This window comes from Oncorhynchus mykiss, chromosome 19 (genome assembly GCF_013265735.2).
Source record: "Oncorhynchus mykiss isolate Arlee chromosome 19, USDA_OmykA_1.1, whole genome shotgun sequence".
NCBI lineage: Eukaryota > Metazoa > Chordata > Actinopteri > Salmoniformes > Salmonidae > Oncorhynchus > Oncorhynchus mykiss.
This window is the reverse complement of record NC_048583.1, coordinates 16,795,253-16,810,740: the sequence shown is the minus strand read 5'-3', so window position 1 is coordinate 16,810,740 and position 15,488 is coordinate 16,795,253. Positions and strand designations below refer to the sequence as shown.

The 15,488-nt window shown below is 44.1% G+C and overlaps 1 protein-coding gene and 1 pseudogene across 2 annotated transcripts in view; both read left to right on the top strand.

Annotated features, from left to right (window-relative positions):
* Positions 1-15,488, top strand: part of LOC110498480 (zinc finger protein 184-like) — a 350,017-nt gene that overhangs the window by 4,599 nt on the left and 329,930 nt on the right. The window lies entirely within an intron of this gene.
* LOC110498523 lies at positions 2,823-13,887 on the top strand (annotated as a pseudogene).

Here is a 15,488-nt window from a genome sequence, read left to right as displayed (position 1 = left end):
TAGAACATGTTTTTCCAGTCTCTCGGTCCCAGCTTTGATGCACCTGTACTGACCTCGCCTTCTGGATGGTAGCGGGGTGAACAGGCCGTAGCTCAGGTGGTTGATGTCCTTGATGATCTTTTTTGGCCTTCCTGTGACATCGGGTGCTGTAGGTGGCCTGGAGGGCAGACAGTGTGCCTCCGGTGATGCGTTGGGCAGACCACACCACCCTCTGGAGAGCCCTGCAGTTACGGGTGGTGCAGTTGCCGTACCAGGTTTGCGCTTTCAGTTTGGCGTGAATGCTGCCATCTATCCACGGTTTCTGATTTGGGTAGGTTTTAATAGTCACCGTCGGAACAACATCCCCTATCGATTCCTGATGAATTCAGTCACCATGTCCGTGTATATATCATTGTTGTTCTCAGAGGCGACCCGGAACATATCCCAGTCCGCTTGATCAAAACAATCTTGAAGCATGGATTCTGATTGGTCAGACCAGCATTGAATAGACCTTAGCACAGGTACTTCCTGTTTGAGTTTCTGCCTAAAGGAAGAGAGTAGCAAAATGGAGTCGTGATCTGATTTGCAGAAGGAGGGCAGGTGAGGACCTTGTAGGCATCTCGAAAAGGAAAGTAGCAGTGGTCTACTGTTTTTCCTAAGCGAGTACTACAGTCAATGTATTGATAGAACTTCGGTAGCATTTTCCTCAAATGTGCTTTGTTAAAATCCCCAGCTTCAACAAATGAGGCCTCAGGATATGTGGTTTAAAGTTTGCATAAAGTCCAGTGTAGTTCCTTGAGGGCCGTCTCGTGGTTTCGGCTTGAGGGGGAATATACACAGCTGTGACTATAACGGAATAATCCCAAGAATTCTCTTGGGAGATAACCCCTGTCTGCATTTGATTGTGAGGTATTCTAGGTCGGGTGAACAAAAGGACTTGAGTTACTGTATTATCACAATCACACCATGAGTAGTTCATCATTAAACATACACCACCACCTTTCTTCTTCCCAGAGAGTTCTTTATTCCTGTCTGCACGATGAACTGAGAACCAAACTGGCTGTATGGACAGGGACAGTATATCCCTAGAGAGCCATGATTCCATGATACAGAGTATGCTACAGTCCCTGATGTCTCTCTGGAAGGAGATTCTCGCCCTGAGCTTGTCTACTTTATTGTCCAGAGACTGAACATGAGCGTAATATACCCAGGAAGCGAACAAAAAAAATACTGCAAAGTTGCTTCGGAGCTAGAAGTAGCGCTGCCATGTCTGTCCGCGCCATCTGGAATAGCTGGATTATTATCCAACTAGCTTCTACTTGGGCTGTCAACCGTCAAACCCGAGACTGCGGTGTTGTTGGTAAGTAGCTATGTTTTGTTTATAGCTAGTTGATAGGCTATGCCTGTATGATACTAGGACACCATCAAGGAAGGTAATTTGACTGACATGCTTGGCAAGGTAGCCCCAGCACCACCAGACAAAATGTTCATAGATACAGTATCTGTATCGGCTGTGAATAACAAAAGATGAAAGACAAGTGTAATATTTACAAATTGTTATAATTAGCACAACACTGCTTCTACAGTATTAAGGATGGTTTATTAGTAAGGCTTGCGAAGCAAGAGTCCCCACTTTAAATCTTTGACATACACTATGTATACAAAAGTATGTATAAAATCGAGCACACAGCTACGCAATCTCCATAGACAAACATTGGTAGTAGGAGGGCCTTACTGAAGAACTCAGTGACTTTCAACGTGACACAGTCATATAATGCCACCTTTCCAACAAGTCAGTTTGTAAAATGTCTTCCCTGCTAGAGCTGCCCGAGGCAAATGTAAGTGATGTTATTGTCAAATGTAACTTCTAGGAGCCACAATGGCTCTGCTGCGAAGTGGTAGGCCACACAAGCTCACAGAACGAGAGCGCAGCGTGCTGAAGCACGTAGTAAGTAAACATCGTCTGTCCTCAGTTGCAACACTCACTACCGAGTTCCAAACTTCCACTGGAAGCAACGTCAGCACAAGAGCTGTACGGCGAGAGCTTCATGAAATTGGTTACCATAGCCGAGCAGCCGCACACAAGCCTAAGATTACCAAGCATCGGCTGGAGTGGTGAAAAGCTCGCTGCCATTGAACTCTGAAATATTAGAAACGCGTTCTCTGGAGTGATGAATCACAATCCACCATCTGGCAGTCTGATGGATGAATCTGGGTTTGGCGGATGCCAATAGAATGCTACCTACTTGCCCCAATGCATAGGGCCACCTGGAAAATTTGGTGGAGAAGGAATAATGGTCTGGGCCTGTTTTTCACGGTTCGGGCTAGGCCCCTTAGTTCCAGTGAAGGGAAATCTTAAAGCTGCAGCAACATTCTGGACGATTCTGTGCGTCCAACTTTGTGGCAACAGTTTGGGGAAAGCCATTTGCTGTTTCAGCATGACAATGTCCCCATGCACAAAGCGAGGTCGATACAGAAATGGTTCGATGAGATCGATGTGGAAGAACTTGAATGAGCCCTGACCTCAACCCCATCGAACACCTTTGGGATGAATTGGAGTCCTAATCAGCAAACATCAGTGCCTGACTTCACTAATGCACTTGCGTCTGAATGGAAGCTATTCCCCGCAGTAATGTTACAACATCTAGTGGAAAGCCTTCCCAGAAGAGTGGGGGCTATTATTGCTGCGATGGGGGACCAACTCCATATTAATGCCCAAGGTTTTGGAATGAGATGTTCGATGAGCAGGTGTCCACATACTTTTGATAATGTAGTGTATTTAAATGTGTAATTCTTACTCTGACCTGAGAAAGGCAGCAATACAGCGACTAGTCTGCTGGAAACGCACAAGAAGAAGAGTGTAAACGGAAGTAAACAATGACAAAGAACAACTTCCACGTCAGCGTTTTTATTGTTGTTATTTAGATGTTTATTAACACGATGGAACTAAAAATATGACTAATTTAACTGCACAGCATCACATACTTACCCAATGTTGTATTTAATTCGCGTTGGAGACAGGACTTGGTTGATAGACGTTATTTAGGTATCGCTAGCTAGCTAGTTGCTAACGTTAGCTAAACGCAACAATGGCTAACTGTATGGTTTTCCACACTCAAATAGCCTCCATCATTGAGGTGCTAGCGAATTCAGCCGTGGCAGATATCTGTAAACTCGTAGACGACGACTATGCAGTGTTTCGTTTGGAAATAACTCAAAGCCAGAAAGAAAACAGGGCATTGAGGAGGAAACTACAGCTAATGGAACTGAAGGTGGCACGGGAGCGCGCAGAGAGGACAATCCGAGAGCGCGCCCTCGCCAGTCGTCCCAGTGGTGTCAAGATCCTCGACCGATACAGAGGAACGGCAAGGGGTACATTTTTTTTAGAATGCGGATGCTGCGGGGCCTATCGCCCCGTTCTCCTCTGCGTATGTGTTCAGATGTGTTGTCCAGAATTGGGTCTTTGACAGTTTTTGGATAGTATACAATACCAACCCCGTCTTGCACAACTTTATTTTACCTTTGTTTTACTAGGCAGACCAATTAAGCACAAATTATTATTCCACAAAGACAAGATCATAAAGTAGATTATTGATAAACTGAATGTTGAATTATCATACTCCAAAAGAATGTGATGCATGGAACAGTCAATCAATCAATAGTATATTAAGAAGTTATGAGAAGTGTAACCTTATCCTTGCCAATTGTTAGACAGTGTCAATAGTGATAGTGTACCATATAGTGTTGTGTATTGACAGTACCAAACTTAAGCACCCCTTTTCCCCCAATAATTTTCTCAGGTGAAGGACATCTCACTGGAGACCACAGGAGCTTTGCGAAGCCGGCAGGACACAATACGTGGAGAGATGACCAACCCTTAGCTGTTGATGAGGGGAGTGGAACCTCAACCCAGCATGTTATCGTGATTGAGGTTGGTGTCATACAGTGGCTTGTGAAAGTATTCACCCCCCGTGGCATTCTTCCTATTTTATTGCCTTACAACCTGGAGTTAAAATATATTTTGGGGGGGTTTATATAATTCGATTTACACAACATGCCTACCTCGTTGAAGATGCAAAATATGTTTTGTGAAATAAACAAGAAATAGAAAAAAAATGAAAACTTGAGCGTGCATAACTATTCACCCCCCCAAAGTCAATACTTTGTAGAGCCACCTTTTGCAGCAATTACAGCTGCAAGTCTCTTGGCGTATGTCTCGAAAGCTTGGCACATCTAGCTACTGGGATTTTTGCCCATTCTTCAAGGCAAAATTGCTCCAGCTCCTTCAAGTTGGATGGGTTCCGCTGATGTACAACAATCTTTAAGTCATACCACAGATTATCAATTGGATTGAGGTCTGGGCTTTGACTAGGCCATTCCAATACATTTAAATGTTTCCCCTTAACCACTTGAGTGTTGCTTTAGTAGTATGCTTAGGGTTATTGTCCTGCTGGAAGGTCAACCTCTGTCCCAGTCTCAAATCTCTGGAAGACTGAAACAGGTTTCCCTCAAGAATTTCCATGCATTTAGCACCATTTATCATTTCTTCTATTCAGACCAGTTTCCCAGTCCCTGCCGATGGAAAAACATTGACAGGGATGGTGTTCAAGGTGATGAGAGGTGTTGGGTTTGTGCCAGACATAGCGTTTTCCTTGATGGCCAAAAAGCTCAATTTTGGTCTCATCTGACCAGAGTACCTTCTTCCATATGTTTGGAGAGTCTCCCAAATGCCTTTTGGCCAACATATTATATATTTTTTTTATTCAATGGCTTTTTTCTGGCCACTCTTCTGTACAGCCCAGCTCTGTGGAGTGTACGGCTTAAGGTGGTCCTATGGACAGATACTCCAATCTCTGCTATGGAGCTTTGCAGCTCCTTCAGGGTTATCTTTGGTCTCTTTGTTGCCTTAATGCCCTCCTTGCCTGGTCCGTGAGTCTTTGGTGGGCGGCTCTCTCTTGGCAGGTTTGTTGTGGTGCCATATTCTTTCCATTTTATAATGAAACAATATAGGAAAAATTCAAAGGCAGGTGAATACTTTTGAAAGGCACTGTAGTGTAACATTAAAAGTTACAGTACATCAAATTTGGCCCGTTTATTTCAGAAAGGCTACGCATAGCTTTTCATTTGCTTACATGTACATCCTAATTTATCTGCCATAGGGGAGCTTGTTAAAGATGGCGCTGAAGAGGATGGCTGACGTTTTACATGCTCCTGACCAATTGTGCTAGTTTTTTTGTGTTGTTTAACTTATTTTTGAAACTTATTTTGTACATAATGTTGCTGCTACCATCTCTTATGAATGGAAATAACTTCTGGACATCAGAACAGCGATTACTCACCACGAACTGGAAGAAGCTTTTTCCTTTAACGAGTCCAACGAGAAGGACATACTGCTCTCCCGGGAACTGGCCCAAATCCCAGTCTTTTGCGTGAAGAAAAGACGGAGGAAAAGAGGACGCAGATCGGGCTGCCTTCTGAGAATTCTTAAGCGAGCGAGTAAACTCCCACTGCCATCCATTCTACTTGCTAACATGCAATCATTGGAAAATAAAATTGATGACCTACGATTACCCTACCAATGGCACATTAATTATTAAGAACAGTAATATCTTAAGTTTCACCGAGTCGTGGCTGAACGACGTCACAGATAATATAGAGCTGGCCGGATTTTCCATGCACCGGCAGAACAGAAAAGCTGTTGTAAGAACAGAGAAGATGTCTGGTAAGACGAGGGATGGGTGTGTGTGTCTTTTTGTCCATAACAGCTGGTGCGCAATGTGTAATATTAAAGAAATCTTGAGGTATTGCTCGCCTGAGGTAGAGTACCCAATGATAAGCTGTAGACCACACTATCTACCAAGAGAGTTCTCATCTATATTATTCGTAGCCATCTATTTACCACCACAGACCTATGCTGGCACGAAGACCGCACTCAACCAACTCTAGAAGGCCATAAGCAAACAAGAAAATGCTCACGCAGAAGCGGTGCTCCTAGCGGCCGGGGACTTTAATGCAGGCAAACTTAAATCCATTTTGCCACATTTTTACCAGCAAGTCACATGTGCAACCAGAGGAAAAAAAACAATAGACCACATTTACTCCACACACAGAGATCCATAAAAAAACTCTCCCTCGCCCTCCATTTGGCAAATCTGACCATAATTATATCCTCCTGATTCTTACTTACAAGCAAAAACTAAAGCAGGAAGTACCCGTGACTTGCTCAAAGTGGTCAGATTACGTAGATGCTACACTACAGGACTGTTTTGCTAGCACAGACTGGAATTTGTTCTGGGATTCATCCAATGGCATTGGGGAGTATACAGTACCACCACCTGAGTCATCGGCTTCATCAATAAGTGCATCATCCCCACGGTGACCGTACGTACATATCCCAACCAGAAGCCATGGATTACAGGCAACATCCGCATCTAGCTAAAAGCTAGAGCTGCCGCTTTCAAGGAGCGGGACACTAATCCGGACGCTTATAAGAAATCCCGCTATGCCCTCAGACGACCCATCAAACAAGCAAAGCATCAATACAGGATTAAGATTGAATCCTATTACCCCGGCTCTGACGCTTGTCGGATGTGGCAGGGCTTGCAAACTATTACTGACTACAAAGGGAAACCCAGACGCGAGCTGCCCAGTGACGCGAGCCTACCAGACGAGCTAAATGCCTTTTATGCTCGCTTCGAGGTAAGCAATACTGAAGCATGCACGAGAACACCACCTGTTCTTGATGACTGTGTGACAACGCTCTTGGTAGCCGATGTGAGCAAGACCTTTAAACAGGTCAACATTCACAAAGCCGCAGGGGGCCAGATGGATTACCAGGATGTGTACTCCAAGCATGCGCGGACAAACTGGCAAGTGTCTTCACTGACATTTTCAACCTCTCCCTGACTCTGTAATACCTACATGTTTCAAGCATACCACCATAGTCCCTGTGCCCAAGGAAGCGAAGGTAACCTGGCTAAATGATTACTGCCCCGTAGCAGTCACATCGGTAGCCATGAAGTGCTTTGAAAGGCTGGTCACGGCTCACATCAACAGCATCCTCCTGGATACCCTAGACCCACTCCAATTCTCAAACCGCCCCAACAGATCCACAGATGACGCAATCTCAATTGCACTCCACACTGCCCTTTCCCAACTGAACAAAAGGAACACCTATGTGAGAATGCTGTTCATTGACTACAGCTCAGCATTCAACACCAGTGCCCATTAAGCTCATCACCCTGGGACTAAACACCTCCCTCTGCAACTGGATCCTGGACTTCCTGATGGGCCGCCCCCAGGTAGTAAGGGTAGGCAAAACACGTCTGCCACGCTGATCCTCAACACTGGGGCCCCTCAGGGGTGTTTAGTCCCCTCCTGTACTCCCTGTTCACCCACGACTGTGTGGCCAAACACGACTCCAACACCACCATTAAGTTTGCTGACGACACAACAGTGGTAGGCCTGATCACCGACAAGGAAGAGACAGCCTATAGGGAGGAGGTCAGAGAACTGGCAGTGTGGTGCCAGGACAACAACCTCAATGTGAGCAAGACAAAAGGAGCTGATTGTGGACTACAGGAAAAGGCGGGCCGAACAGGCCCCCATTCACATCAACGGGGCTGTAGTGGAGCAGGTCGAGAGTTTCAAGTTCCTTGGTGTCCACATCACCAACAAACTTTACATCGCTGGGGCCAAGCTTTCTGCAATCCAGGACCTATATAATAGGCGGTGCCAGAAGAAAGCCCACAAAATTGTCAGAGACTCTAGTCACCCAGGTCAGACTGTTTTCTCTGCTACTGTACGGCAAGTGGTACCGGAGCACCAAGTCTAGGACCAAAATGCTCTACCCCCCCGAGCCATAAGACTGCTGAGTACTTCCGGGTCACGGAATCTCCCCATTTTTCAAAATAAAAGTCCTCCATGTCGAAGTGTCAACCTGTATTTATTCATGAAATGAAAAATAATTGTCTGAACATTAACAGTGATTCATATTTCTACATATTTAGGTGACATTAAATATGGATTTTAAAACAGAATCTATATATGGAGTTATTTCATGGGGGACTGAGGTCTATATGCACAGCAACACCTTTTACTCCACCCACTCCATTGGTCGCAATGCAATACACTGTAGGCCTACACATTACATATTGGCTTATAGAGAAAGAAACTATTCTATGTGCAGAGGTAAACATGGGGTTGGGAGTACAAACCTATATACACACTAAAATATCAGCACAAAAAAAACAACACAAGGCTAATTTCTGTTGTCTAAACAAAAACTAATTCATTTACAATTTAAATGTAATGAACATCAACCAGGCTATAGGTACACAGTCACTACAGTCACCAATTGTATCAGATGTGTACCATTTAAAAATCATGGTCAAACACACTCTAGGATACATTCAATAATTTCAGTCCCCCATTTCATAAAATGTTTCGGCAGAGACAATGAATTTTACACACGTTATGATACATTCATTTGTTGCGATCCCTCAGAATAAATCCACTGAATTAGTGATGGGAACCCCTGAAATGGAAATGTTTTTATTAGGATATTGATATTGGTTCATAGAAAATACTTTGAAACTGTGATTGTTCAAAGTCCAGACAACTGCTTGTGGCTTGCCTATGTGGCCAGGTGTGTTCTGGTGGTATAAACCTACCTAACCAGATTGAATACAATGAGAAGCCCATCCACAATTGACGGTCCATCAGCAGATAATTAAGTAGGCTAAGCAACCGGTTTTTGTTTTATTGTTAGTTTTTTGAAGTATGCTAAGCAGTCAGGGCTTTGTTCATGCAGGAACAGTCATGTATGCCTTTTTAGAGAATAGTGTAGGTTAAAAGGAAGAATAAACCAATATCACAAAATGCCTCGCTCAAATCGATATTATATACAACTATAGATATTGGTGCCCTCCACTATATGATTTCCTCATCTGATAAACCTCTACCACAACTTTCTGTCTCTAAGTGGTAGTATGCACCTCTGACACTCTTGGATGCATCTTTATCCTCAAAAGTGTGTCCATTTTGCATATTAAGTTGGCAGTCTGAGGGTCTTCTCTGAGCAGTTGACATTCCCTCATTTAAACTCTCTACAGGCAATAGGTTTTGTAGCTGAGCCCCATATACATTCTCTGTACCATTTTGTTCAATTTCACCTTGTTGTCACGAGCAATAGAATGTCTAAATATGACCTCTTATTGTAACACATATTCCTACCATTTGACACTGCGTTTAATGACAGTGGGTTTTCCAATTTGCCATTGCAAAGTTTTTGGCAACTTCCTCCCAAAATTGGAAGTCAAATGTTTCGCCATTGAAATAGCATGATAATCTAAAAATGTATTTAAGAACAAATTTTTTTTGTAAAAAATGGGGTGATTCTTAACTTTCTGATCCTCCCCAACATCCCTGCCACCCTCATACAATTTGTTTCAGATTTGGTGGTTCAACAGCATTATTTTAATTTGTCATCTGTTGTGTCACGTTATTCAGATCTATGCATTTATCAGTACGGTCCGCTCCACACTTAACTATCACCATAGACAACGGTGTCACTATCAGTACAGTCAACTCCTACTATAGCACTTGGTCCACCCTTTAACAGTCCCTCCACATGTACAGTATATTGCATTTTTTGGACAAATACAACAACATCGGAAGAAGCCTTTGACTTGCCTCCCAAAGTGCCACCATACACAGCACAGCCATTAGTTAGACAGCACAAGCATGTTTACATCAGCAAGAGCAGGGCAGGGCTCATGATTGGAATATCAATTGCAGTGTGTAATGCAGTGCAGCCTCGTTTTATTTTCACCATCTCAGCAGCGCAAAAAACTCAGGAACGAAGTTTGACGTGTAACTTTTCCCTGTGCTTCTCCGAGCATGCACTTCCTATAGCCTATTATAAACTGGGTGGTTTCGAGCCCTGAATGCTGATTGGCTGAAAGCCATGGTATACCATTTGTTATGACAAAACATGTATTTTTACTGTTCTAATTACGTTGGTAACCAGTTTATAATAGCAATAAGGCACCTCGGGGGTTTGTGATAAATGGCCAATATACCACGGCTAAGGGCTGTGTCCTAGCATTCCGCGTTGCGTCGTACATAAGAACAGCCCTTAGCCATAGTATAGTGATCATATACCACCCCCTCCATATACCACACCCCCTGCAGTTTATCAAGTTCATGCACATTTTTTGTTGAGACATGTGTATGTGTGGTTTTCATATGGTGTATTTAAAACTGATCTCACCCTATTCTGCATAAACACGACAGCGCTTTATAACCAATATAAACTTAAATATACCTTCACATACCCACACAAACAAACATCTACTGTACACGACAAAATAGTTTAGTCAGGCTTGTCTGATGATGACTTTTGACTTATCATTGCTGACTGTATGTCCACCATGATGGGTTTAAAAACAATGAAATCATTCTGTAACTACAGTATAGGACTCAAACGTAGTGAGGATGGGTAAACACTCCATGTTTAATCTGTGTGTACATACCTGAGGGAGTATACAGTATGTTTGTGTAATCTGTATCACCTGTCTCTTCCAGGAGGAGGGTCCAGAGGTGCTGCTGGTGAAGGAGGAGGGGTGTGAGGAGAGTCTGGGCAACCCTGAGGGGACCATGGTCATGGAGGACAACCAGACTATACCTCCTCCTGAACCCACAGAGGAACCAGCTGAGCAGCACAGGACCACACACAGTCTCACTGAGGTGAGCCCACTGTGAACTTCTGTCTGAATGGTATTAGGTCAGGGCCTGTATCCACAGAGCCCCTCATTGCAGGAGTGCTGATCTAGGATCAGTTTAGCCTTTTAGATCCTAATGAATAAAACTATATAGGCAGGTGGGGACCTTATCCTAGATCAGCACTCTTACACTTAGATGCTTTGTGGATACGGGCCCAGGTCTTGATTCATTTTGTCTTAAGTGTGGGACCATGCCTTTAAATTATCAAACCATTAAAGCGTTTCAAGTAATCAAATCAACTAACATGTTTGCATAATACTCATAGCAATCCCTCATTCTTGATCCAACATCCTCTCACTCTGTATCTCTTACAGTCAGTAGACATGGAGGATGGGAAGCCTGATCTGCTGCTGGTCAAAGAGGAGACAATAGAAGACGAACCAGAGAGCATTGACCTGCTGAGTGGTCTAAAGATGGGGGAGCAAGGTAAGGGAGAAATACATATAGCCTACATACAGTAATAGATCTTCAATTGGAATAGTGATGCACCTGGCTATGATTTTGTCTTTCATAAAATTAAATCAATACAACCTATGTTTACATACAAAAACACATTATATGTATGAACTTGACCAGATAATTGAGAGAAAAAAACTCCATATTTAGAGTTCTCTGCCATGTTTATTTTTCTGCAGGTGGTTGGCTGGAGGATGACAGAGGAGACTGGGCGGCCATCTTGGATTCACAGACCCAGACGGATGCAGCTAAGGGCCCGCGGGACAACATAGTGGAGGTCAGTGGATGGGACAGCGTCCTCAACTCTGGGCTGGGGAACAACACTGTTAACCAGAAACAGACAGTCGAACACAAAACCACGTCTGAATTTAGTCTCCATGACAACAGACTGGCTGAGACCAGGGTGAGGCGTAGATTTGGTCTGCAGGGACGGGGAGGTGTTCCTATGCGGCAGGAGAAAACAGACGCAGATGCGGCTAGCGATGCTCCGTCCTGCTCCTATAATTGTGATTCAGAGAGACTGATGGCGCCTCAGGTTAACCCCCTAACAGGTGCTGCCTTCAGCCTGCCTTCTATAGGATCTATCAACTGGAACATGGACCCTGCGACAACACAGACACTCCCTGGCCTTCATCCTCCTCACACTCTCCTAATGTTAAACCAGAACTCAGACAATGCCAGTGCCTCAACACTAAATGGCTACACAAGCCCATTGACAAATGACAGTAGTAGTGACGCTGTCAGTAGATCCGGTGGCAAGGAGAAGCGGTTTTCGTATTCATTTTGTGGGAAAGCCTTCAATTTCCCCAAACAGGTGCAGCTCGACCAGAGGATGCACACGGGGGAGAAATCGTTTGGCTGCCACCTGTGCCATGCCAGTTTCTCCCGCTCGTTCAACCTGAAGAGGCACCAGAGGGTCCACACAGGGGAGAAAACCTACAGCTGCCCCCAGTGTGAGAAGCGGTTTTCCCACCAGCACCACCTGAAGCGGCACCAGAGGGTCCACACAGGGGATAAATCCTACAGCTGCCCCAGTGTGAGAAGAGGTTCTCCCACCAGTACCATCTGAAGATGCATCTTAAGGTCTATACGGGAGAATGTTTGCCTATACTCACTGCAGGAAGAGGTTCTCAGAGAGGAGCTACCTCAGGATACACCAGCAGAAAATGCACACGGCCCATGTATAGAGTATAGTGACATGTAGTAATAGTTTGTTTGTTTGTAGTTCTGTTGGTTTTGGATGTATTAGGGAACTGGATGAGGTGAACTGAGGAAAGAATGAGTATGGTGACAAACCCCACTGATCTCATGAGCCTTATTAATACATACCCCAGTTCTTACTCCCAGTCCCCTGCTGACCTCATCACTAACTACAATGACTGCCTTTTTCCCTGGATACCCTCGCTCCCCTCAAAACCCGCTCAGTCTCCTTCACCCACACTGCTCCCTGGTACACCCCCGAGCTACGCCAGTTAAAAGCAAGGGGACTGGTCTAGTAGTTAATTCTCAAACATACAAAGATCACCTGTTAAAACGCCCTCTCAGCTGCAAGAACATTTTACTACTCCGACATCAACTCTGTTTAAAAACAACCCAAAAGTTATCTTCTCCACAGTGAACCGCCTACTTCAGTCTCCTGACAACTTCCCTGCAGACTCCTCCCCCAAACAGTGCAACAAGTTCCTGAAAATCCATGACATTCACCAACACCTACTTACAATGCCCAGTACAACCTCAGCATCACCATAGATAGTTTTTACGGTCCCTCTGTCAACACAAGTCAAAAGCCTTGGGGTCACTTTGGATCGAAACCCTCATCCATGCCCTCGTCACTTCCCGTTTCGACTATTGCAACACTCTCCCTCCCAAACTCACCAACAGACTTCAACTGGTCCAGAACTCTACTGCTAGAATCCTCACCCAGATCAACCGATCACATTATACCAATCCTCATCAATCTACACTGGCTCCCTGTGCAATCCCGTATTAACTTCTAAGGTACTCCTCCTCATCTACAAAGCCCCCCACAACCCGGCACCCACCTACCTCTCTGACCTTCACCCAGCACGTGCCCCCTCTGCTCCTCCTCTTTCCATGTCACCCCCCCCCCCCCCATGCACAGGTCAAATAGAGGGTGCTTATATTTGTCCTGTTTCACTGCATGTATTAGTGGTTAACCAGTGTGAAATGGAAATGTGTGTTTTTTTAATTTCCCAACGCCCTCAGACACCCTGGGAGAGTGTCACGGGCAGGGATCAGCCATTATTGACGGCGATACTGGAGCAATTAGGGTACATTGACAGATTTTTTTTATCTAGTCTGCTCAAGGATTGTAACCAGCGACATTTTCGGTAACCAGCCCAATTCTCTTAACCGACGACTACCTGCCGCCTCTCCACCATAGTTGCCTGAACCTTCAACTGCTCTGCACCAGGCTCTGGAATGCACACACCCCAAACATACAACATGCAGACTCAGTCATCTCCTTCAAAAACATCCTAAAAACACACCTCTTCAAGGATGCCTATAACCTATAGCCTATCATTGACTCTGTCCTACCCAACCCCCCCACCCCGTGTCTTCTCAGTATACCTACAGTGCCTTCAGAAAGTATTCAGTTCACACCACTTGATTTTTTCCACATGTTGTTGTGTTACAGGATTAAATAGAACATTTACAGTGCCTTGCAAAAGTATTTGTACCCCATGGCGTTTTTCCTATTTTGTTGCATTACAACCTGTAATTTAAATGGATTTTTATTTGGATTTCATGTAAAATAGTCCAAATTGGTGAAGTGAAGATGAAAAAAATTACTTGTTTCAAAGAATTCTACTAAATCTAAAACGGAAAAGTGGTGCGTGCATATGTATTCACCCCCTTTGCTATGAAGCCCCTAAATAAGATCTGGTGCAACCAATTACCTTCAGAAGTCACATAATTCGTTAAATAAAGTCCACCTGTGTGCAATCTAAGGGTCACATGATCTGTCACATGATCTCAGTATATACACACACACCTGTTCTGAAAGGCCCCAGAGTCTGCAACACCACTAAGCAAGGGGCACCACCAAGCAAGCGGCACTATGAAGACCAAGGAGCTCTCCAAACAGGTCAGGGACAAAGTTGTGAAGAAGTACAGATCAGAGTTGGGTTATGAAAAATATCCGAAACGTTGAACATTCCACGGAGCACCATTAAATCCATTTTTAAAAAATTGAAAGAATATGGCACCAAAACAAACCTGCCAAGAGAGGGCCGCCCACCAAAACTCACGGACCAGGCAAGGAGGGCATTAATCAGAGAGGCAACAAAGAGACCAAAGATAACCCTGAAGGAGTTGCAAAGCTCCACAGCGAAGATTGGAGTATCTGTCCATAGGACCACTTTAAGCTGTACACTCCACGGAGCTTGGCTTTATGGAAGAGTGGCCAGAAAAAAATCTAATCAAATTTTATTTGTCACATACACATGGTTAGCAGATGTTAATGCGAGTGTAGCGAAATGCTTGTGCTTCTAGTTCCGACAATGCAGTAATAACCAACTAGTAATCTAGCTAACAATTCCAAAACTACTACCTTAGACACAAGTGTAAGGGGATAAAGAATATGTACATGAAGATATACGAATGAGTGATGGTACAGAGCGGCATAGGCAAGATAAGATACAGTAGATGGTATTGAGTGCAGAATATACAGTGCATTGCGAAAGTATTCGGCCCCCTTGAACTTTGCGACCTTTTGCCACATTTCAGGCTTCAAACATAAAGATATAGAACTGTATTTTTTTGTGAAGAATCAACAACAAGTGGGACACAATCATGAAGTGGAACGACATTTATAGGATATTTCAAACTTTTTTAACAAATCAAAAACTGAAAAATTGGGCATACAAAATTATTCAGCCCCTTTACTTTCAGTGCAGCAAACTCTCTCTAGAAATTCAATGAGGATCTCTGAATGATCCAATGTTGACCTAAATGACTAATGATGATAAATACAATCCACCTGTGTGTAATCAAGTCTCCGTATAAATGCACCTGCACTGTGATAGTCTCAGAGGTCCGTTAAAAGCGCAGAGAGCATCATGAAGAACAAGGAACACACCAGGCAGGTCCGAGATACTGTTGTGAAGAAGTTTAAAGACGGATTTGGATACAAAAAGATTTCCCAAGCTTTAAACATCCCAAGGAGCACTGTGCAAGCGATAATATTGAAATGGAAGGAGTATCAGACCACTGCAAATCTACCAAGACCTGGCCGTCCCTCTAAA